Source organism: Gorilla gorilla, chromosome 4, assembly GCF_029281585.2.
Source record: "Gorilla gorilla gorilla isolate KB3781 chromosome 4, NHGRI_mGorGor1-v2.1_pri, whole genome shotgun sequence".
Taxonomy (NCBI): Eukaryota; Metazoa; Chordata; class Mammalia; order Primates; family Hominidae; genus Gorilla; species Gorilla gorilla.
Window position 1 is genome coordinate 156,053,619 of NC_073228.2, and position 24,954 is coordinate 156,078,572.

At 39.6% G+C, this 24,954-nt stretch overlaps 1 long non-coding RNA gene across 1 annotated transcript in view; it reads left to right on the top strand.

Moving 5' to 3' along the window:
* Positions 1–21,666, top strand: part of LOC129533395 (uncharacterized) — a 191,208-nt gene extending 169,542 nt beyond the window's left edge. Inside the window, exon 4 of the long non-coding RNA XR_008679607.2 lies at positions 21,636–21,666. This is a non-coding gene — a long non-coding RNA (uncharacterized lncRNA). The remainder of the gene's footprint in view (positions 1–21,635) is intronic.
* The last annotated feature ends 3,288 nt before the right edge of the window (positions 21,667–24,954 follow it).

Genomic DNA, 24,954 nt, shown 5'->3' on the forward strand with positions numbered 1-24,954 from the left:
TATCATGTTGCTTTCCAAATATGGTAGGTGAGATACTTCCCATTGCATTAATTCCTGCACCAACAGCACTTATGCAGTGAGTAGTCTCTATATGCCAGGCACTCCACTAGTCTTCAGAGATACAATGGTGAGTTCAAAACAGACATAATCCTTGTCAATATGGAGCTTATTGGTTAGTAGGGGAGTGAGACTAAAGCTGATAATCACAAACATAAATGTACAATTACAAACTATATTAAGTTGTAGGAAGTTATATGCTGACTGAGTCTCTAGATCATCTGACATATACCCAATATGTTTTATGAGTTGTCTCTTTTCTAAATAATTCTGTGGTTGGTTATAAAATAAGTGTATGTTTATTTTACAAGGAACTGTCAAACTGTTTTCCAAAGTGACTGTAACATTTTACAAGTGGGAAGGGAAGGGTTATTTCTCAACTAAGAATGAAGAATATTATCATCTTGTCTCAAAAGATTTGGGAAATATAATAAAGTAGCTTCAGTCACCTGTCTTGGGTATACCATGAAAAGTCAATGTCATTTTGCTACCAAAAACACTAATTTAGTAACTTAGAGAGCAAAGGTAATTTCTGTTTTCATTTCTGTGTTAAGACTTAAAGAGCAGGAGTTTTTTAAAGATATGCTGTCTTTAGAATTGATTCTCAAGCACTAGAATCTCCTAATGACTCAGAATCACCATCATGAGTAGTGATCTTTTGGTTTGTAGGATTCATTTGCTGGGAAGAACTATGTATCTCCACTCTGAATGTCCCTTGGCTGCAACTTCCTGAATTCTTATATTCACTTTTGTATGTGTTTCTGCTTTTTCCCTTGTTGTCATCTTTCAACCTTCCTGTTCTCAGTGTATTTGCCTGTAATAGCTCCTCTACTCCTTTTGATTTTTTATTTCTAATCTACTATGGTTTGGGAAATAATAAAACCATGTTCATTAGAATTGTTTGCGAAATAAGAACAGGCTCTGGGAGAAAACAGAAATTCTTTCCCTTTTGCAAAGTGTATCAGCTTTATGCATGAAGGATTTTGTATGTTTGAATGTCTAATTTTAGGCAGTATTAGTAGTTTAGGTCATCAGAAAAGCATCTTTAAACAAATGAGGTGATTACTATAAACCAGAGAGTCTGGTAGCCAGTTAAAAACCTGTTACATTTGCATGATGCTTTTCACTTTTTACAGTGCTTTATTTTGCCTTTTAGCCTACTTCATCCTGTCTAAACCAGGGTGGGGAGAGATAAGATGCATATTATGAGGAAACTCAGACCTGGAGATGTGATTTCCCTCAAGCTGCTTGGCAAATTGTTGACATATTTATGGCCTGAACGCAGGACTCTTGACTCTTAGCCTGAAGATTTTAGGAGGACAGGAAAAAAGAATAGAACTCAAGAAGCTGACATTTCACCTTAACCCACGTAGGTGAACTAGCAATGGAAATCTCAGGTGTTTGCGGGGAGAAAACATAGCTTCATTTGGGCCAGATCTGAGTTTCTAGATGTGCTTGAATCACTCATAAATGCACAGTGATCTTTTGGTTCCTTCAATATTTTAAAGTCTTATTTTCTGTGTCAGAGCAAATTCATTAGTGACTGCCATATATGGAAGTTGGTGAAATGTCAGAAAGAGGATAGAAAACTACAAAAAAAAAAAGTGTTTCTTCATAGGTTATAATATTCAAATATTGCAATTTTCTGTTATTAATTGCTACTTTTGGATATTAGATGTTCTATTCTTTGTGGCTTGTAATTCAGAGCATCTAAGCTATTTTATATTTTGTAATGAAATTTATTTATAAATATATTAAATCATTAAATCAGATAACCTAAAAAAAAAAAAAAAAGAAAATGTGAATGAAAGTGAGAGCTTCAAAATTAGTTTGCCATATCTGATAAAGAGAAATGCAGCATGTCATGGTTTTGACATTAATTTTTTCCTTTCTTTTATTTTTTATTTGTTCAACGGAAATTTTTTTGGTGACAGATACTACGCTCTGCTCTTAGGGTTTAAAGATCAACAAAGCATGGCACTCAAGTTGCTTACAAACTAGGAAGGAGGGCTGATAAAAATGTCCTCAAATTAGATTGTTGAGATTGTTCTACAACTGTAAACACATGAAGATTCATTAAATTGTATGCTTAAAATTGGTGAATTTTATGATATGTAAATTACAACAAAATTGTTTAAAAAGCCAATTAAAAAGCACAGTGATGAGAGCCAAAATACGGGTAAATTCAGTGCTATGGGAATTTGAACACCACACCCAAATTCAGAGAGACAGAGCCTCTAGAAGGCCTCCAGAAGAAGTGATATATAATCAGAAACCTAAAGAATGCATAAGGGATACCGGGGCACAGAGTAGAGAAAGATTGAACTTGGCAACAAGAAGAACATGAGCAAACATCTGGAAGTGAGTGAGAACATGCCTGGTGTATATACTGTAAAAGGTAAATAGTTACAGAGCTGAGCATAGGAGGAAGAGTGACAAGAATTTAGTCTGGAGAGAGGTACAGTAGTTTAGCGTTAGGACCTTACATATCATGAAGAGGAATTTGAAATTTATTTTAAAGGCCATTTGGAGCTATCAAAAATTTCAAGATATGAGAATGTCATGAATAAATTTGAACTTTGAAAGATCAGTCTGGCTGTAGTGAGGTCATTTGTTTAGGAAGAGAAAGCCCAGAAGGAGACCAGCAGCGCAGCTGATTCTATAAACTCACGGAGTGGATGTGAACTATGGAGATGAATTAAAGAAGACGGTAAAATTAGCCTGCCAAATTAAATGTGGGAGGTAGGGAAGTTAAAGATATTGAGGATAGGCCAGGCACAGTGGCTCACGCCTGTAATCCCAGCACTTTGGGAGGTTGAGGCAGGTGGATCACCTGAAGTCAGAAGTTCAAGACCAGCCTGGCCAACATGGCAAAACCCCATCTCTATAAAAATACAAAAATTAGTTGGGCATGGTGGTGCACACATGTAATCCCAGCTACTCTGGAGGTTGAGGCAGGAGAATAGCTTGAATCTGGGAGACAGAGGTTGCAGGAAGACGAGATCATACCACTGAACTCCAGCCTGGGCAACAGAGTGATACTCCGTCCCCCCCCCCAAAAAAAAAAAATATATATATATATATACTCATACATATATTTATATATATTCATATATATATTTATATATGATAGTTCATATATAGATATGTGATAGTTCATATATAGATATGTGATAGTTCATATATAGATATGTGATAGTTCATAGATATATGATAGTTCATATACATATATGATAGTTCTTAGGTTTTGTATTTGGTCAACTATGTAGTTGAATGTGCAATTTGCTGAGAGAATGAATGCTGGGTATAGGTTAAACTTGGAAAAAAGAAATCACAAATTCAGCTTTGGGCATTTTAAAATTTAGGTGCTTTCAGGGCATTTAAAGTATACTAAGCAATTAGATAAATAAGCCTGATGTTCAAAAGAGATAGATCAAGGCTGGAGATAGACTTTGGTGGTTAGCAGCACATGTGTGATGATCAGAGTTATGTGACTGAATAAGGTTTCTCTGAAAAAGAAGAGGATTTGAAGCAAGAAGAAAAGTGGGCAGCAGTGAACGAGATAGACAGAGGCCTTTTCCTCAAGGAACTTACATTCTAGTGGGCAGAGATTAAACATGTAAATAAATAAGAAAATGACATAATCTGGGTACCAGTAAGCACTTTAAAGAAGATAAAGTTGGCCAGGCGTGGCGGCTCATGCCTGTAATCCCAGCACTTTGGGAGGCTGAGGTGGGCGGATCACGAGGTCAGGAGTTTGAGACCAGCCTGACCAACATGGGGAAACCCCATCTCTACTAAAAATACAAAAATTATCTGGGTGTGGTGGCACATACCTGTAATCCCAGCTACTCAGGAGTCTGAGGCAGGAGAATCGCTTGAACCCGGGAGGCGGAGGTTGCAGTGAGCCGAGATCGTGCCACTGCATTCCAGCCTGGGTGACAGAGCGAGACTCCATCTCAAAAAAAAAAAAAAAAAAAAAAAAAAAGAAGATAAAGTCAGTAAAAAGGAGAGAAGCTACTTTAACTAAGGTGGTCAGGGAAGGTGATGTCTGTTAGGTTAAAACCCTAGTGGACATCAAAATTCAATGGAAGAGTGGAGGAAGAGGAGACTTAGAAGGAGATTTAGAAGAAATTGCTGGACGAGTGTGAGGAATATAAGGGATTATAATTATATGGAACTAAAACAAAAAAGCACCATTTCAAGGATGATTAAGTGTTCAGTGTTGTGGAGATATTAAGAACAGATCATAGAAATGGAATAAAACTTGGCCCTTGGATTTAATGACAAAGAGGCCATTGGTGTCCTTGGTAAGAGTAGTTTTAATGGAATAATAGAACACTGTATGACAATGGGATGAAGAATGCACAAGAGAATGGGAGCTGAGAGAAAGAAGATAGCTAGTGTAGTCACGTGTTTTAGAAACTTGGCTCTGAAGAAGAAGGGAAAAGTAAGATGTCAACTGATATGTGAAAATAGGATCTTCTCCTTGTTTTTTTTAAAAAAGATCAGATAGATTTTCGTATGCCTAAATACTGCAGGAATGGATCCAGGAGAGAAGCAAGGGTTGCTAATATGAGAAAGAGGAGTTAAAAGGTGCAGGAGACAAAGTAGTCCTAGGCTTCCATCATCTTTATGGCAGGTTATGTGCTTTGAGTGAACATCAAGGGAGTGATGGAGTGGGTGATTAGTGAGGTCAAAAGAGGGTTGGAACATCTACTGTGTTAAATGTGAAAGCATTAAACAGGGAGCCACTGGAGAATTGCCAGGCAGCACTAGAGGTGATAGATTTGTAGTGATGCTAGATTGGATTTTTTTTTTCCAGTACACAAAGCTGCCCTGATGTAGAGAAAAGAAGTCTGAGTGTTGAGTTAACTCAGGATTGAGGCTTTGGATGGGCAAAGATAATTCAGAACCTTGACTGAAAATCAAGGATTAAATGAAGAATCAGCCTCACTTGGATGTATATGTAAGAAAATATAGGAAGAGACTGCCAGAGGGGATTCCAGGACCAGATCTTTCAATAAAGAAGAGGAATAAGATATACTGGGCAAAACAGTTATGAGAGGTAGAAGTACATGGTTCAAGAAGTAGAGATAGAAGTCACTGAAGTTCAGGAGGTAGACACATGGAGAGGCCAGGGTGTTGAAATAAAGCCCAAGCTCTTACCCTTTCCAGCCATGTTGTCTGAAGCAAGGCAGTCTATCAACAAATATTTCTTGATTGCCTATTTAGTGCCAGGTAATGTGGACAATAGTGAGCAAGACAGAGGCCTTGTCATCAAGAAGCTTACATTCTAGTGGGCAGAGATTAAACATGTAAACAAATGAATAAATGAGATAATCCAGGTACCAATAAGCACTTTAAAGAAGATAATGTCAGTAAAAAGCGGAGAGGCTACTTTAGCTAAGGTGGTCAGGGAAGGCCTCTCTGAAGGGAGGATGCTGTTCAGCCTGAGCAATGGGAGGTGGTAGTCATGCAAAGAACTGTTGGGGAGAATACACCAAGCAGAAGCAAGTGCAAAAGATCTATCACAGGGGCAAGATTGGTGTGTTCAAGTGGCAGAAAGACCAGCACAGTTGAAATGTAGCGAATGAGAGGGAGAGTGTTGGATTTGATGTCAGAGATAGGTGGGTTGGATGATTTAGGACCTTCACTGGTCATTCAAGGATCTTAGGTTTTGTTCTGAGTGTGATGGGGAGCCACAGGCAGGTTCTAATGAGGATGTGTCTACTGATCTATGCTGCAGTGTGAAGAGTTAACTACAGGGAGTTGGGAGTGGAGAGAGGAAGACCACTAAGGAAGAGGTTGCAATTTCTGAGGCAAGAGGCAATGGTGACTGGGGCTGGGCTGTTAGCAGAGCAGATGCTGAAACACGGTGAGATTCAGGATATATTTTGGAGGTATAACTGATAAAACTGCTAATGGGTGGGTGGGATTAGAGGAATAAGAATGGGAAGAGAAGACGAAAGGATCATTCCTGTTTTAGACCTGAGAAATGGGTAGATAGTGATATGGAGGGGGTAGGGTAAAAATCAATAGTTCTATTTTAACAATGTTAGATTTGAGGTGCCTACTACTTCTTCATGTACACGTAGTGCAGGTGGTTAGATATTTGTTTGGATTGCACAACAATTGTCAGAACTAGAGTTATAGGTTTGGGTGATTTGGAACCTCGGATAGCATTTAAAACCATGGTGCTGATTGAGATCACATCAGGACAAAGAATAGGGAGAAATAGGACGACTGAGGGTTGACTCCTGGAGCACTGCAACATTTAGAAACTTGGAAGACAAAGAAGATTCAGCAAAGGAGACTGAAGATTCAGAAAAGCAGCAAATGAGTCTGGAAGAAGATGAGGAGCATGTGGTATTCCAGAGGCCAAGGGAAGAAAGCCAATCAGAATGAACTATTCCCATTCCCTTGTTGGGCAGAGGGTCACGGGGATCCAGGCTGAGCAGAAAGTCAGGGAAAGGAGATTTGGGCCTTGCTACCTCTAATAGCGCTCTTTCTTTCATTCTCTGTTCTGTACTTCTGTGGACCTCACCTTTGAGGAAGAAGATCAACCTATTTTAAGGAAGTCCTGTATAGACATGAGCAAAAATCATTCAAAGTGGAAAGTAGTATGTCATTAAAGAGCTTCAGATAAAGAATCTTGAGGGTTTTTGTAATGTCTTCCTGACAGAAAAATACACACATTGATCACTCAAAAGCGGGGCCTCAAACATATGGAAATAGGAAAAGCATCTTAGCCAGAGGGATTAGCATAAGCGAGGCCCGGAGGAAGAAACTGGCAGCCTGGATGTGAAGGATCCCAATCCATTCACTTTGGTTGGCTCACAAACTGGTTGCTTGATCAATTCTGTGCTCCACTCATGCGCAGAACTCACACAAGAGACATTCAGTGCAATGGTTCTTTACCACAGATAAAAATATAGATGAAGCCAGAAACTCAGAAGCTTAGCATTGGGTTGCTAGAATCCTCCACCAGCACTTTTCCCTCTCCAACCTTTAATCCAAGTTTGTTAAAATCCTTTAAACTGCAGTGGTCTCCCATGAGGAGGGGTAGCAACAAAAATTGTATTGAAACGCTAAATCCCCAGTGACCTAACTTAATCAAATGGACATATTTCGTTAAACAAATGTCTCTGCCATCTGCTATACTCCAATTAGGAATGCATGAAGAACTTATTTCTCAATTATGTTGGAGAAGATTTCTGGGCTCAAAGGCCCTGGCAAACAGCCTTTCCTTCAGCAGTGCCCGATGGGGAGACCTGCCTCTAGTGTGTGGTGGCCCTCATGTTCTTTCCTGTCTTTCCTCTGAACTCTACCACTAACTTTGTGTTATTACTGCATTCCCTTTTGTGTCAGAACCACTGTGGTCCAGCACACCAAACAAACATTCTACATGCTGGTTTAAAATTATTGTATTGATTATTTAACAACTAATGTTTACTGAAATCTTTGGTATAGCCAGGAGCTGTGATAAGCATATTACATGGATTATTTAAGCTAAACTTTACACCTTCTCTGCAAAGTAAGATCCCCACTCTATTTATGAGGAAACTGAGGCTCAATGATCTTAAATGACTTGTCCAAGGTCTCATAGGCTGAGTGTAAGCAGCCTGACACCTGAGTTCATTTATTATCCAGTGTGCATTATAAGAAGTACCACACAGTAACAAGGTATGGTATGAGTATGATATGAGTGCCACCTGCCTCTAGGGACCTTTTGTGTGGATGGAACAGGGGTTTAATCAGGTTGGGTGGAGACGAAGGAAGTGCTAAATATAGGTAGAAAATGGAAGAAATTACCCCTTGAATTCCAAGTCAAGACACTGCTATAGTGTGCTTGAATCAAAACATTGGTATAGTATACTTGCACCTTATATCCTATCACAGAAGTGTGACTGCAGAACAACTTGCCACATCTGTTTACCCACCTCTGCCCTCCACTTCGAATCCTGTCTGTTATTTAACCAGTCAGCTGGGCTAGCCCTTAGCCCTCGTTCATCCCTCAGGGCTCCTGATGCTGCTGGAGAAAAATTACACAATGTTGTGATTTTCTAGTTCTACAAATTCACGGGCATCCATCTCAGCTACCTATGTACCACTGCCCAATGATCCTCCTGTCTGTCCTTAGTCCCTTGTTGTTCAGAATTTGTTTCTACCAGTCTTCGTCATCATCTCCAAGCCTCCAATATCACCACCTTGTCTTCGCTGTGGGAAGGTGGCTTTGCCATCTGCTTCACATGGAAAATAGAGGTGACCCCTCCAGCTACCTGCACTTCCTATTAGCTTCTACCCTTGGCTCATTCTCTGTTATCTAGGTTAAATCATGAGATTATTGATATTTACTTAGGACATTTTATAAGCTAGCTACTATGGAATGTCTACCTGCATTAGCTCATCCAAGCCTTAAAACCGACTCATGAGAGAGGAGCTACTTATTATTATTTATTTTTAATTGACAAAATCATATATACTTACGGTGTACAACATGATGTTTAAAAATATGTACACATAGTAGAATGGCTAAATCAAGCAACATGTGCATTACCCCACATACTTTTTTGTGTGTGTGGTGAAACACTTAAAATCTACTGTCAGCAATTTTAAGTGACCGGTATGTTGTTATTGTATAATAAATCTCTTGAATTTATTTCCCCTAATGGAAACTTTGTATTCTTTGATCAGTATCTCCCCCATTCAGTGGCCCCCTCTCTTCCTCCTGGATCCTGGTAACCACTATTTTACTCTGTTTTTTTGAGCTTGACTTTTTAAGATTCCACGTATAAGCAAGATCATGCAGTACATGTCTTCCTGTGCCTGGCTTATTTTACTTAACATTATGTTCTCCAGGTTTATTCATGCTGTCACAAATGATGGGATTTTTTCCTTTTTAAAGGCAGCATAGTATTCCATTGTGTATATGTATCACATTTTCTTTAGTCATTTATCCATTGATGGATACTTAAGATTGATTCCATGTCTTGTTAACTGTGAATAGTGTTGCAACAAAAATGGGAGGCCAGATATCTCTTTGACTATTCATTTCATGTCCTTTGGGTATATACCCAGCAGTGGGATTGCTGGATCATACGGTAGTTCTATTTTTATTTTTTTGAGGAACCTCTATTCTGTTTACCATAGTGGCTGTGCTAATTTACATTTTCACTATTAGTGTATAAGAGTTCAAGGGGAACTATTTTCAATCCTCATTTTACAGAAGAGAAAATGAGGCTCAGAAAGGTTACGTAGCTATTTCTCAGGATTATGTCCTTATAGTGTTTACCTTCTCATTACACACATTCTCTCTATAAAACTGTGTCTTATATGATGTCTGTCACCATCTATATACCATGGCCAAATCAATGTTTCAGACTAGAATTCTCCTTGAGCTCCTGTTTATTTAGATGCCCAATGGGTGCCCACTGGCATCTCAAAATTAAACTTCACCTCCATTCTCATTATCATCAATCGCTAGAATTGCTCATTTTGCAATATTTTCTGTCTCCATGAATAATACCACTATTGGAAGTTATGGTGAGATTAAGATAATATTATGGTGGTTGGTTATGTGGGAAAAACAGAATTCGATCCTCAGCTTTCCACCAGTCTGTACAAGATCCCCAAAGGAGATTGATGCAAAGCAAAGGAATAATCTGGTTATTAATTGTGGTTTTAGACCCCATGACTGGTATAGAACTGAAAGTAAATCAAGCTGGGCTTATGAAGGATTCCTCTCTCCATTCATGGATGAATTTGAGTGGCACTGAAACAAGGTAGGTTGAAAGGCCTGCTCTGTTTCTAACCCAATACCCAAACTAGAAACTCCACTCTGATGTGACAAGCCATATACAAATGTAGGAGAGAGAGAGAATTTGTAGCCACTTACTCTGGACTTTTATAGGCTGGGTTCTAGATGCTCTATAGACAGAGAAGGAGAAAACATGTTCCTTTCTCTAGGCTTTTGGGAGAAAGAGGGTGAGCCAGGCTCTAGCTTTGTAGAATGAGATAGAAAAGGAAAGAGCCTGTCTATTTTTATTACAACCTACTGTGTCCTTTTTGAAAACTTCTCACTGGTGCTGGGGTACCATACGATGCCCTGGAATTTAATAGTCCAGGTCGGCATTCTTCTTGGGAATGGAATATCTTTCCTTGATCTCAGTCCTAGGGAGAAGTAATGAAGAGGCTTATGTAAAAAATAGCAAGAGATTTTGAATTCCTTCTTTCAGAAATTTTCCTTTTATGTCAGTGTGCTGTGACTTTTTTTTTTTTTTTAACCTTCTCAAGCCTCAGTTCGTCCCTCAGTAAAATGAAGATAAAGCTCTACCCGGTACATAATAAACCATCTGTAAATGTAAATGTGAGGTGGGGTGGGGGAGTAGGAATGAGAAGGTCGAGGCACTAGTAGCTAGGGTGGTGGCTGTGGTTGTGGTCACAGTGGGTGACAGTAGTGGTTCTTGTGGTAGGTAATAGACATCTACGAGTTAGTTAGGATAGAAACCTGAGAAACGACCTGATTTTAATCCTCTCTCTTGCTTATCACATTTAATTCATCAAAACATCTATACATTTCATGTCATTAATTTATTTCCAGTCTCATTGTCATTATCCATCATTTCTTTTGGCCTAAGAGGTAAAGTAACTTTCCCAGGACCACACAGGGACGATCTAGTGCTGTCTCAGTCCTCTGATCTCAGGTGCTTTCTCCTCTACCAGGGCAGAAGAACAGAAGTGCCAAGAGTAGGTACAACTGGGTTCAATTGTGGCCCCTGCACATACTAACTGTACCATCTGGATAACTTACTTGTCCTTTTACCCAACCAGCAAAGTGGGCCATAATCATGGCACCTACCACATGGGGTTATTGTGAGGATCACAGGAAGTAATGGGTTTAAGAAGTAAGTGTTAGCTTTTTGTAGCTTCTCTAACAAAGTACCACAAACTGCATGGCTTAAAACAAGATAGATGAAATGTTTCACACTTCTGGAGGCCAAAAGTTCAAAATCGAGGTATTGGCAGAGCCTTGTTCTTTCAGGTGGCTCCAGGGGAGACATTTTCCTTGCCTCTTGAAGCTTCTGAAGCTGATGATCTTGGCATTCTTGGCTCACAGATGCATGGCTCCAGTCATATGGCTGTCTTTTCCCCATGTGTTGTCACATCAGATTCCTTCTGTGTGTGTCTGTCTCTGTATCCAGATTCCCCCGTTTATAAGGACACCAGTCATGTTGGATTAGAGCCCAGTCTAATTATATCATTTTAACTTGACTATTTCTGTAAAGGCACTATTTTCAAATAAGGTCACATTCTGAGGTACCGGGGTTAGGACTTCAATATATTAATACCTTTCTGTGGGGACACAGTTCAACCCATAGCAAAGTACTTTGCCCAGGCTTGGGTACAGAGTGAATGCTCAGTAAATATTTTTCTTACCAAAGAGCCTCGTCTATCAAAGCAGAGCTCAGTCCTGAGGAACAAGACTGACAGCTTTGGCTCAGCAAGGCTCACATTACTCAATTATACATTCAGCTCTGGAGGAAGGTGGCCTCTGTGTTCTCAGGGAACATCATCAATATTGTGACACTCCAACATGTGTCAGCCACTGGGTTTCCCAGGGCTCCTTCTCTGGGGATCCTTCTGAAGTTGGAAAATTATCCTTCCATCCTGGGTGATCTGAGCAATGGCCTGCCCAGAGGCGGGAGGGGAGAGGATCAGAGTGTCAAAGCTGTCAGGGGCCTCAAATTCCATCTCATCCAAGTCCCTCATTTCAGAGATGAGGAAACTGAGGCCCAGCAAGGGGGAGCCGTCTGCTTCAGCTCACTTAGTAAATGTGAGGCATAGCCAAGCTCAGAATCCTGTTTTCTAATTTCCACTAGCTGCTCTTTTAATCATAGTGATGTCCCACTGCCAGCATTGTTGTTGGTTTTGTTTTGTTTTTGGTACTTTCTACAAAGATTCTTTGAATTTCTCCACCTGTGCAATGGGACAGGTGCTCTAGGCCAGCTCTGACTAACAGAAATACAAAGTGAGCTTCATAGGTAATTTTAAATTTTCTAGTGTCTACATTAAAGAATTAAAAATGTGGGTACAAAGTACACTCTTCAGATGACGGCTACACTAAAAGCCCAGACTTCACCGCTGTACAGTAGATCCATGCACCAGAACTGAACTTGTACCCCCTAAATCCATAAAAAGAAAAACATTGAAAACAGATAAGGTTAGTTTTAACAATGTATTTATCCCAGTATATCCAAAATGTTATTTTAATATGTAGTCAATATATGATTGTCAATGAGATACTTCACATTTTTTCTTATTGAATTTTGAAATCTCGTATATATTTAACAACGTATCTTTTTAAAAAATTATTTTATTTTATTTTACTTTAAGTTCTGGGATACATGTGCTGAACATGAAGGTTTGTTACGTAAGTATATGTGTGCCATGGTGGTTTGCTGCACCTATCAACCCGTCATCTAGGTTTTAAGCCCTGCATGCATCAGGTATTTGTTCTCATGCTCTCCCTCCCCTTGCCCTCCTCCCCATGACAGGCCTCAGTGTGTGATGTTCCTCTCCCTGTGTCCATGTGTTCTCATTTAACAGCATATCTTAACTTCAACTTACCACATTTCAAGTGCTCAGTTACCGTATACGTCCAGGGAGCACTGGACAGCACAGCTCCAGGCCAGTGGTTCCCAGAGCTGCTCTGTCTAGGGTGCAAATGTTGGTGCAAATGTATTATTTCTACTTCCTGAGAAATGACTATTCTTAATTCAAGACTATATCCTTTCTCTTTTGAAATTTTTGGTCAAAATGTCCTCCCCCATGCTGAAATTAAATCATGGTGACGTACAGACAAAACGTTTTTGGTTTTGTTTTAAAAATGTCTTTATTTGACAAAAAGATGGGAGCACTAGGCCAGGTCCTTATTAAGAATATTTACATATATAAGTATATTACATATGTGTATATATTTGTAAATTTTTAATGGTTAAATTCCTCTTAATATCATTTCTAAAATATATGTGTATATTTTTTGCTGATTTATGAAATCATCATTATCAATTGTCTAAGATTCATTGCTACTCTGATCTTCTGTAATTGCCATTAAAAGTCAAGTTGAGTGGCCGGGCATGGTGGCTCATGCCTGTAATCCCAGCACTTTGGGAGGCTGAGACATGGGCTGATCACGAGGTCAGGAGATCGAGACCATCCTGGCTAATACGGTGAAACCCCGTCTCTACTAAAAATACAAAAAATTAGCCGGCCTGGTGGCGCACACCTGTAGTCACAGCTACTCAGAAGGCTGAGGCAGGGGAATGGCGTGAACCCGGGAGGCGGAGCTTGCAGTGAGCTGAGATTGCACCACTGCACTCCAGCCTGGGCGACAGAGCAAGACTCCGTCTCAAAAAAAAAAAAGTCAAATTGAGGTAAAATGTCTCTCTGTCCTTGAGAACAGAAAGTATAAAGAAGGATCTGCTTGGCTAATTGATTCTGTGCATTGTAGAGCATTTGGATTTTATATCACTGAGTGGTTGTGTAGAAGGGCTTTTGCTAGCCCAAGCCATTGCACTGGGTACTTCATTTTTCTCTAGTCTTAGGAAAGATTGTGAAGGGATACTGAGAAATTACTGCATTTCCTCTGTATTCTGTCCTTGGGCAGGCTAACTACTGATCAATCCCTGGAGAGTGTACATGGGGCAGGCCCAGTGCCTGGCTCCTCTAAGTATTTCCATATGGGGAAGGCAGCCGGATGTTCCCTGGGAAAGCATAGTCAAGATTAAAGTCCAAATTCCTTACCATGACCCACTCACTCTTGCAAACTCTATGCCATGCCCAACTCTCATCTCACTTCTCTTCACATCTCCACCTTGTATGACATTCATAAAGGTCTGCTTTCAGCTTCTCAGGCACTCCATGCTTTTTCATGCCTCAAGCTCTTTGTACATGCTCTTCCCTTTGCCTAGAAAGCTCTTTATTCCTTCCAGCTAATCTTTCTGGGTTCAGATTAAATAGTACTTCCTCAGTGAAGTCTTGCTTGATCCTCCAGTCTTAGTGAGATATCCTATTATAATTTTTCCTAGCTTCTGCACTTTACAACATCTAGCCCAATTATATTTCAATAATTATCTGTGTGATTGTTTTGATATATGCCTTTTCTACCATACTGTAAGCTCCAAGAAGGCAGACACCGACTTGTTCAAAGCTATTTCCTGGCACCTAACACAATACTTGATGCATTAGGCACTCAGTAAATATTGGATGAACAAATGAAGGAATGTTCTACATGTCGACAGTATTTTATTTTGGGGTAGATATTTTATATGCAGAGAAAGGGACAAGCCAAGCCAATGTTATCCTTTTTTCTCTGTACAGTGGCTCTCATTGGCCCAGTTCTGGGCTGTACGGCATGCAATCCCTTGGCATTTGTAAATCTTAGAAGAGTCTGTATGCTTTCTTCTGAGCGTACCTAGCAGAGAAGCTGTTGGTGAGTCTGCCATCAGCACTTCACTAGGAATCATGAGGTGGGCTCTGGTCAGATTTCCACTCCTCGTTATCTGAGTGATAGGAAAGCCATTCCATTTTAAAGTCAACAGACGGATCAGTCCCAGGTCATAGTTTCAGTTTGGTGGCTTCAACCTGAAATAGGTTTGTCAAAATCTGTCAAATGTTGGAGGGGCTGGATTCATGATCTCTGGAGGTTCTTATAGACTTTGGGGGCTGGGGAAATCTTGTCAGAAACTGTGTTGCTTGTGACTCTGCGTTTTGATAAATAGAAACTTGTCAGCAAAATAAAGGTTACCTTTTTTTTGTCCAAGGTTGCCAGTGAGTCACTGGCTGTGCCTAGAATAGAAATTGGCTCAGGAACACGATTATGACTGTTTTTAAATATCACCTAGATATTTGTTACACAATGAATAGTTTTTCTCTTTTTGAATGGAAAGGGACTGTGGGTACAGAGGAAAGAGGCCCAGACTCTTAGGGAGGAACAGATAACTTAAGGCCCAGTCCCAGGAACATACTCCTGGGCCTCAGCCTGGGGAAGTGTACTGGAGCGAAGTGAGCACTGGACTTGGATCCAAGAACACTGGGTTTTCATTCCAGTGCTAATGCCAACTACAGGGGAGGCACTTGCTTTATAGGCTCCAGTCTCTTTCTCTGGAAGATGGAAAGAATCAACTCGGACCACCTCAAAGTTTTAAAGCTTCCAAAAGTGTTGGTTTTATTTCATAAACACAAAGCTCTCTACAAACAGGATTCCCATGATTATTTTTGTTGCTGACTTGTTAAGGATAAAGATATCCTGTACTTTCAATGTAGACAACATATGAGGAGAGTTCTCTTCACTCATTCATTGTAAAGAACAAATCATGCACCTCTCTGGGACTCAGCTTTCCTATCTGTGAAGTAAGACAAGTAAATCTTACTCTGTAGGTTTACTGAGTTTCTATGACAATGAAATAAGCAAAGTGATGTCAACATCCTTTAAAAAATGTGAAGCTTTTCTTCCCTTGCTTTACAGTCTTTTGCCTTTGTTTCTTCTTCTTCTCTTTCCCTTTTACCATCTTTACTGGGCATCTGCTATGTTTCGCAAATAATTTTAGCTATAGAGGACATATGTGTAAGACACTTGACCCAAGTCATGCCTTCAAGCAATGTTAGAATTTATTTGGGGAGATAGATATGGAAATACATTAATATGATACAGTGTTTTATAACAATTGGGCACTTACCATGTGCAAGGTACTGTTCTAAGCACTTATATTAACTCACTTAATCTTCATGCTAATCCAATAGTGTCAAAGGGTACTATTATTTTTCCCAGTTTTGCGGAGGATAAAACAAAGTCCAGAGAAGTTAAACAACTTACCTAAGGATACAGAGTTAGTGTGAACTGGGGACAGTTTAGCTCCAGAGCCAGTTCTCTTAACCATTAACAAGATATGTGTAAAGCATAGTAGAAACAAAAGAGACAGGGGGAGTTACTTACAACCAATGGAAATCAGGGTAAGCTTTACAGAGGAAATTACAAACCAACTTTGCTTAGGAGTTTTGCATCAGAGAAAGCATAGAAGTTTTCTAGGTGGTAACAAAGAGAAGGGCCTTCCAGGCAATTGGACAGTTAGAGTAAAGGAATGGAGGTGCAGAATAACCTAGGAAAGCATGAGGACCTGCATGTTCTGGCTCTTGCCAACATTTCTGACCTCATCACCTCCACTTCTGCCTTGCTTTCCTTGTGCTGCCCACTCTGCCCTTCTGGCTGGTCCTTGGACATGCCAAGCTGATCTTGCTTCGGGTCATTTGTGGTTGCTCTTTCCTCTCCTGGGATTCTCTTCCCCAGTATTGGTTTACTTTATTTTTGCCTGCCTTTCCTGACTTCACTGTAATGTGCAAAAGGGCAGGAACCTTGTCCTTCTTGCTCACTGCTGTGTCTTTAACATTTACAATAGTGCCTAGCAAGTGGAAACTGTTCAATGAGTGTTTTTAGAGTGCATGAGGGCAAAGTGGAAGATGGGCTATGATGGGATAAGGCAGTTCCCGTGGGCAGGGGCCCTACAATGAAGATCTTGAAATGACTGTAAGCCATTCCTATGACTCCTTTTCTAACAGTGGTTCTTCACCAGGGCAATATTGCCTCTCCCCTTAGGGGACATTTGACATTAGCCGGAGCATTTTGTTGGTCACAATAGAGGAGAGGGGGCATTGCTGACACTAAGTAGGGAGGTCAGGGTGCCATATGTCTTGTGACATACAGAACAATCCTGCCCTGCACAACAAAAAGGGTCTCATCGAAAATGACAATAACATTTCCAAATCCCCTTAAGAAACACAATGAGCAGCCTCCATGGGGCTGGGCAAGAGCGTATTCCAGTCTTAGCCTTTTAGAAAAAAGGGCTTGAAATGGAGTTTGGTTTTATTCATCTGTAAGCTGTAGCTCTTTTCCTTGCCACTGGGCTACTTGTGCTAGTAAAGAAGAAGGTACTTCATGAACTGTAAGATGCTTTTTTGTTAGTTATGTTCCATATTAGGTACTTATCTTCACATGCATAATACTATCATTGCTATTTGCTTAAAAAAGATGTCACTGTGATTTCATTTGAATTTGACAATTCCCCTTGTGAAGTAGTATGGCAATAGGATAAAACACATTATGTATCTCTATATATGTCTATCTGTTATCTCTTCATTCATCCACCAATCCATCAGTCCATCCATTCATCCATCCATCCATCCATGCAGCTATTCACCCATCCATCAAAACAAAGACTCCAAGAGATTTTCCCAAGATCATGTGGTAAACAAATTGCAGAGCTGGTACAAAAACTCATGTCTACTGATTTGCTGCTTTTTCTCATGACCACAATATTTTCAGGCCCTTGTGGTTGTATGTGATAATGATGATAATAATAATGCATTAACTTAGTATTAGGTTGGTTCAAAAGTAATTGAAGTTTTTTAGTCATTAAAAGTAATACTTTTAATGGTGCAATTACTTTTGCACCAATGTAATAATTTAGCCCTTTCTATGTATAAGTCATATCACTGAATCTTCATCACAATCCTGTGAGGTATAGGTACCCTGGGCATCATTTCCCATTACAGATGAGGAAACTGAGGCTCAGAGAGTCAACCTCTCTGAGGTTACCAAGCAATGAAGAGTAAGAAGTGAGATTTGGGGTGACTTTTAATTACTTTCTGGTGAGGACTGATCTAATATCTTCATGGCTCAGAGAAAAGTAAGTTTCCCCTACCTACTCTATGAGCCTCAAAGTTGACTTGCATATCTCCCTGCCCCAACCAATCCAAATGTTGCAGAAGATTGCTGATATTACAGACTTCTACTGTGCTCACTGCTTTTCCTCAAGCTAAAGGAAGAAAAGAGAAAGGAAGGGACAAGCAAAATGTTAGTGTAGAAGGGGAAGGGGCTGCCAATTCCTGAACTTATTTAGCTACATAGTCACAGATGTGGCAGTGACCTGAGACAGACAGCTGCCCTCTTGATGTAAAATTGCTCCTACTTTATTCCTGACAAGTCTTGTCTTAAATTGAGGACCTCTTCTGATGGGGGTTCAAATTTTCCAAAGAGGCCCTTTCCAAGGATGGACATTTCTAGTGGTTAGGAAGTTCTTCCTGCTCCTGAGATGAAATCTGTTGTCCCTGATTCATGACTTTGGTTATGATTGTCTGCTGCATCCATTCAGTGTGAAGTTGAAATTCCCTTCTATAGGACAGCTCTTCATATATTTAGAGTCAGTCTTACCTGAGTTTCATTTTTAGGCTGAATGGTGTGTAAATTTTCCCAGCTATTTAAAATAATCTACTGTTTTCCTTCTTTTCATCTCCTGAATACTCTGTGGACACATTGTCTGTGTCACTCTTGAAATGTGAAACCTGAAATGGGATGCAGTACATCCTGGAGGGGAATTGAACAAATAAACAAGTACACAAACAGGAAAATGACAGGCGGAGTTGCTGTGATAAAAATAAAACAGAAAGTAGTGTGTGCTTTGGAGGGGGAGATGGAGGGACACTGATTTAGATGAATGGAACCAATTCTCCGAAGGTTGATTTTATGGGGACAGAAGTAGAAGGTTATTTAGTTCAAAGGCCAGTTTAGATGCTAGTAAGGAAAATATATAAATGTACATATATATTTTATTCAGACTAGGCCTGGGAATGGGCAGACAATGAACTGAAAGTAGTTGAAACATCTCTCCACAGCTCAAAGAATCTTAGCATTAATTCATGATTTCAACAGACTTTCAGTGATTTTTTTTTTTGAGTAAGGGAGGACTGTATGCTGGACACTACACTGCACAGTGAAAGTAGAATAGAGACCAAAACAGAATGTTCCTCCTTCTCTACCCTGTCTTCCATGCTGCAGATCTGGCAGCTTTAAAGGGCAATGGGTGCAATGTTAGACTCGTGATGCAGTGTTAGACCTGTCTTGTCTCAGGGTAGGCGGAGGTAAATTCTGCAGAGGGTTAAAGCTGGATTAATGGCCCATGAACATTTTATTTCTCTGCTGGCTGAGCACAGTAAATATCGATGGTAATGTAATGTTCTTTCTCATTGGGAGGAGAATGAGGGACATAAGAGAGGAGAGAATTGACCTTTTAGCTCTGAAAGAGGAGAAGAATATTGGAGAGATAGTGTCCCGGTCAAAATAAACACACACACACACACACACACACACACACACACACACACACACACTGGGTGGGGGGTGGGGGGAAGAGAGAGAGAGAGAGAAACACTTCTGGAGTAATAGTCTTTTAGTAGATAATTTTTTTAACCTTTTCTGTATTATAGAGACTGCAAGGAAAATAGAATAAACAACTCTAGACTTTTCTCTAGGACCTAAAGTCCACATATGCACATGCACATTGAGTGTGTCGTATGATGTGGAACTCAGACCTACTGAGGAGTATCTGTGGCTCAGTAAGGAAAAGACACAATTGTGGTTCACATTTTGAATTTAGTTTGTAAATGTATCTTGCCGGGCTTAAAGATACATTAAAATTCGATTGAATTAGTTGCCAAGAACTAAAGTGAGAATATTTCTACATAAAAATTCGGGTGTCTGGCTTCTCTTAAAAAATTAAAATATCTGGGATCCTTGAGCTTGCATAGTGGCCATCGCTGGGCTCCAATTGTGCTGTCTTTTTATACATGTGGAAAAGTCTCCCCAGTTGTCATCAGTCTTCCTTTTCACACCCACTTATAGGCCTTTTAATTTTGTCCCTTATACTAGAAGGGGTTAAGATCAAGAGACCCCTCCCTCTTAAAGACAGATTTTTTTTTTTTTTTTTGGTTTCAGAGAGATCTCTAGGGAACCATGAGGTCTAGTATCCTAAAAACCTGCTTTCAAAGCAGATCTCACATGGTGCCCCAGTATATGAAACAGATAAAGGAGAAGGAATTTTATCGGGGCACATGGGCCCCAACCACTGCCAGTTAGTTTGGTGTGTCCCGGTCTTACTTTGGTGGCTCCCAAAGCACCTCTGGGGGGACCTTCAGGACTCCACAGGGCACATTGGAAAACATTTGTGTATCAGTAGGAACTCCTTTGGTTGCATGTGACAGAAGCCCACCTCAAGCTAGCTTTAGCTAAAAAGATAATTTACAGGTTTATGTAACTTTGGGTGTCTATCCTCAGACAAAGCTGGGTCCAGGAATCCCAGTGATGTTACCAGGGATCCCCCTTGTTCCTTTCTTTGCTCTGAGTTGGCTTCATTCTCAGAAAGCTGGTCTCCTTTGGTGGAAGTGGATGACCACCAACAAGACTCCAGACTTGTGTCATCTCCACAGCCAGCAGTCCTGTTAGAAACAAACAAACAAACAAACAAACAAACACCTTCTTCATAATAGTTCCGACAGAATCTGGGATTTGATTTTTTTGTATCATTTTGGGTAAATTCCCATCCCTGAGTAAATTAGTCTATCCAGGAAAGTGGGACCAGCTCATTGGCTAGGCCCCCAATTGTAAGTCCTAGGGATTATAAAACTCCAGTGAATGGGGTCAGTTTGAAGCACAAACCCAGAACTTTGGCCTCTAATCCTAGTGCATCTTCTATTTTATTATTTATTTATTTTTTTGAGTCAGGGTCTTGCTCTGTCACCCAGGCTGGAGTGCAGTGACACAATCACGGCTCACTGCCGCCTCGACCTTCTGGGCTCAAGCCATCCTCCTGCCTCAGCCTCCCATGTAGCTGGGACTACAGGTGTGCACCACCATGCCTGGCTAAGTTTTAAAATTTTTTTTTAAAGATGGAGTCTCACCATGTTGCCCAGGCTGGTTTTGAACTCCTGGGCTCAAACAATCCACCCACTTCGGCCTCCCAATGTGCTGGGATTACAGACATGAGCCACTGTGTCTGGCCCACATCTTGCATTTTAGACACGGGTTCATCTTTATTATCTATTTTTCTGTGATTCTGACTGATATGTTGAAGTATAACAGTAATCATACTTGACAATAAATCAATCCCAAAGCCATAGAATTTTAGTGATAAACTAGCCTAAGTGGGCTTATCATTCAAATGAGAAAACAGTCTTAGAGAGACTGACTGACTCATACAAGGTCAACTGACAATTTATATGAGACTATCAAAGTACCCTCACATCTCTTATCTCATTTGACAGTAAGAAGAATCCTATGACACATTGAACTTGGGTAGTGTTTTTTCCAAACATTTTCTCATCAATGAGATCATTTTATCCCCATAACAACCCTAAATTAGGAGAGGATAAAAATTATTCACCCATGTTTATAGGTAAGAACACGGGGTCAAAGAGGGTAAAATACTTGCCCAAGGTTCCATGGCATGTAGGGAGAAAAGCCAGTTTAGAATTCATCTGTCTGGCTCTGGGCTCTTTTTCTGTATCATCTTTATATTAAACATTATATTCAAGGACCTTCTACATACGTAATAATCTAAAGCAACTGGATAGACTGATCATTATCAAAGTTTTCAAATCTTACCATTGCAAGTTACAGATTTTGTTTTGTACCAATGACAAATACAGAGGCAATAGACTACAGTAGAATTTGTTTCTTTTATTCACAGGAACAAAATTTAAATAATGGAATTTGGGGAAAATAAAATCAACAGATAAGACGAAGTAAAATTCAGAAAATTTTAGATCTGAAAAGAATTATGGAATAAAAAGAAGACTAATTATCTTCTTAATAGGTGAGGAAACTGAGGTTCAGAAAGTTGATATAATTTGCCTGAGATCCTATAGATGATCCATGATAGAGGCTAGAGAAGAATACAAGTCTCCCAACTTCCTGTTGCCCTAAGGACTTTTACGATGATGATTGAGAGGCAGTGTGCTGTGGCATAACACACTAGATGATCTGCCAAAATGTTCTGTAGCGTGCTTCTGAGAGTGTAAGAAATGCCAGCCATTGGGGTACTTAAGGGGAATTCTGGTCTCTCCAGACCTAGAGTTAGGCAACATTGATTCAACCTCTAAGAAGTTAATTCTCATTAATTTTCCTTTAATTCTTCTGACTTTTGACGGCATCAAAGGAAAAGTCTATGTTGGATTCTAATTGGACTTTATGCCTTTCTAGCACTTTCTAATTTCCTTTTTTAGCAGAGCATACAGGCCTTAGGTTCAAAGTGTTTGGTAAGCCAGAGTGGTTGGCTAGAATTTAATGGCATTTTTTTGTTTCTATTTCATCTATTAGCCACATATGGAAAATGATATTCTTTTCTAATTCATGAAATGATCTAAAGTTTCTTTAAAACTTTACTTAATTTTTATCCAAAATTTAAATAAAAGTATTGATTTATAAAAAGTTTTATGCATATAATAGTTAGGTTATGGTAATTGTACACGGATATGACAAAAACCAAAATAACGAGGAATGTATGAAGTTGGGGAATTACTGCCACAGGAACTGAATGCAAGGCCATTGTCAGGGCCACGTTGAAGAGTGCACTTTGACCTCAGAGAAACATAGATTTGACTCCCAGTTCTACCACCAAAATTAGCTATGTGACCTTGAACTAGATACTTTATATTTCTGGATTTGAGCATCAAAAGTTAATAATATGACTTATTTGCAAGGTTGTTGTGAAGATTAGGAATCTAAATGACAAGTACCAAGCTCAGCACCTGGCACACAGTAGGTGCTAAAGAAATGGTAGCTCTCAAGAGAGCTGAGCTTTAGATCAATGTGAATGAAAGAAGAGAAAATGAAAGAATGGGTGGCAATAAGGCGCCCAATGCAGCCTTGATTTTAATCTCCCACCTCATTTTTTTCTTTCTCCGGAACTGGTCACGTAAGAACACAGCTGATTAAGTACATCTTTGCTCCAGGAGGTCTGTTTGTCACTTTTGGAAAAAGCAAACTATAATCCTTGAGGCTAATTTCTTACTAGAAGACTGGCTGCGTGTTTGCTTGATGGAAAAGCGGCCTTGAGGGCATGCTGGGAGGTTGATTCATTAGTTATTCCTGCGTAGGAGGCCTTGGCTTCTGGGTTGTTAAAGAACAAACAAAAATATCCCTTAAAAACAGGCTATGGTTTCGTGAAGCTTGAAATGCAATCCTATGGTTCAGCCTTAAGAGAAAATCTTCATCAAGCTTTTTGAGGTTTACCCTGGTGGGCTGCTATAGTTTGTTGATTTGATTTTTAAAAATATTGCATTAAATATTATTTATCTTGCTTCCTGAGATTTTTATCTCACCCTTAAATTCTGCAGCTGAGGCAAGTGCCTCACATGCCTCATCCTAGTCCTAGCCGTGTTCCACAGTAACCAACTATATACCCCTGCCACATGGGGAAGAGAGATTGTAATTATACCATGAGGTTCCCTGGTGGGCTTAAAAGTAAATATTAGAGAAAGAGATTTTTTTGCTCAATATGATCTGGACAACATGAAATAGTTTGCCCTATGAAGTGATGATTGCCCTGCCTTTGTGAGAGTACAAACTGGAGTAGTGACTTCGTTCAACGAGGCCAGGAACGGGGAGGGGTTGTTGCGCATTGAGTGGAAGAGGGATGCAGGACCCTCCTTTGCAATTCTGACATTGTATGAGTTGAATCCATTCTTCTATTGGGCCAGTCTATTATTCATTCAACAAACATCATTTCAAGTGTCAGCAGTATGCTAGAACTGAATGTGAATACAAATGTAAAGAGACCATAGGGATATCCTGGGGAGTTCACATTTCTCACTTACGAGTGTGGCAGGAGTAGACTTAAATAACTCCAACAAAGGAGCTAGCATAAACTGAATGCTTATTATATGCAAGCCACTGTTGCTAGGTGTGCTACACAAATTATATATTTGTTATAGAAGTGTAATGTACATACAGTAATGTCCCCTTATGTGTGGTTTTGCTCTTTGCAGTTTCAGTTACCTGAGGTCAACCTTGGTCTGAAATTAGGTGAGTACAGTACAATAAGATATTTTGAGAGAGAGAGAGAGGAGACCCCATATTTGCATAACTTTTCCTACATTATATTGTGATAATTGTTCTATTTTATTATTAGATATTGTTAATCTCTTAGTATGCATAGTTTATAAATTAAATTTTATTGTAGGTATGTAAGTATAGGATAAAATATAGTATTTATAGGGTTTGGTAATATCCAAAGATTCAGGCATCCACTGAGGGTCTTGGAATGTATCTGCTGTGGATAAGAGGGGACTACTGTATAGTGAAATGCCCAAATCTTACATTAAAATTTGTTAAGTTTTGATATTTGACCCACGTTTTGATAAGTTAAATCCTGCCCATGTAACCACCATCCCAATCAAGATATAGGACATTTTCATCACTCCAGAAAGTTTCTATGTGTCCCATTCCCTAGAGGCAATCTCTGCTTTGTTTTCTAGTACCACACATTAGTTTTGCCTGTGCAAAGACAAATATGTGAAATTAAACAATGCATTCATATTTGAGTCTGGTTTCATTTATTTAGCATGCTTTTAACATCATATGTATTATTGTAGGTTTTAGTGGCTTTTTTCTTATTACTGAGCAATATTCTGTGTATGTACCACATACACAATGTACCACAATTTCTTTGCCCATTCACCTATTGGTAGATAGCTGTTTCTAGTTTTTGAGTCTTACAAATAAAGTTGCTTTGCACATTTTTTGTACAAGTCTCTTTGTTGATATGAGTTTCTTTTTCCTGCTGAGTCATGAGGTAGGTTTATATTTAACTTTATAAAAAAAAAACTACCAATAGTTTCAGTAGTGATTGGGCCATTTCATACTTCCTCCAGCAATACATGTAAGTTCAAGTTGGTCCACTGCCTTGCTAATATTTGGCGTTGTTGGTATTTTTTTAGCCATTCTAATAGGTATGTAGTGGTATCTCAATATTTTTTTCTTTTTAAAAATTATGTCTTAAATTTATG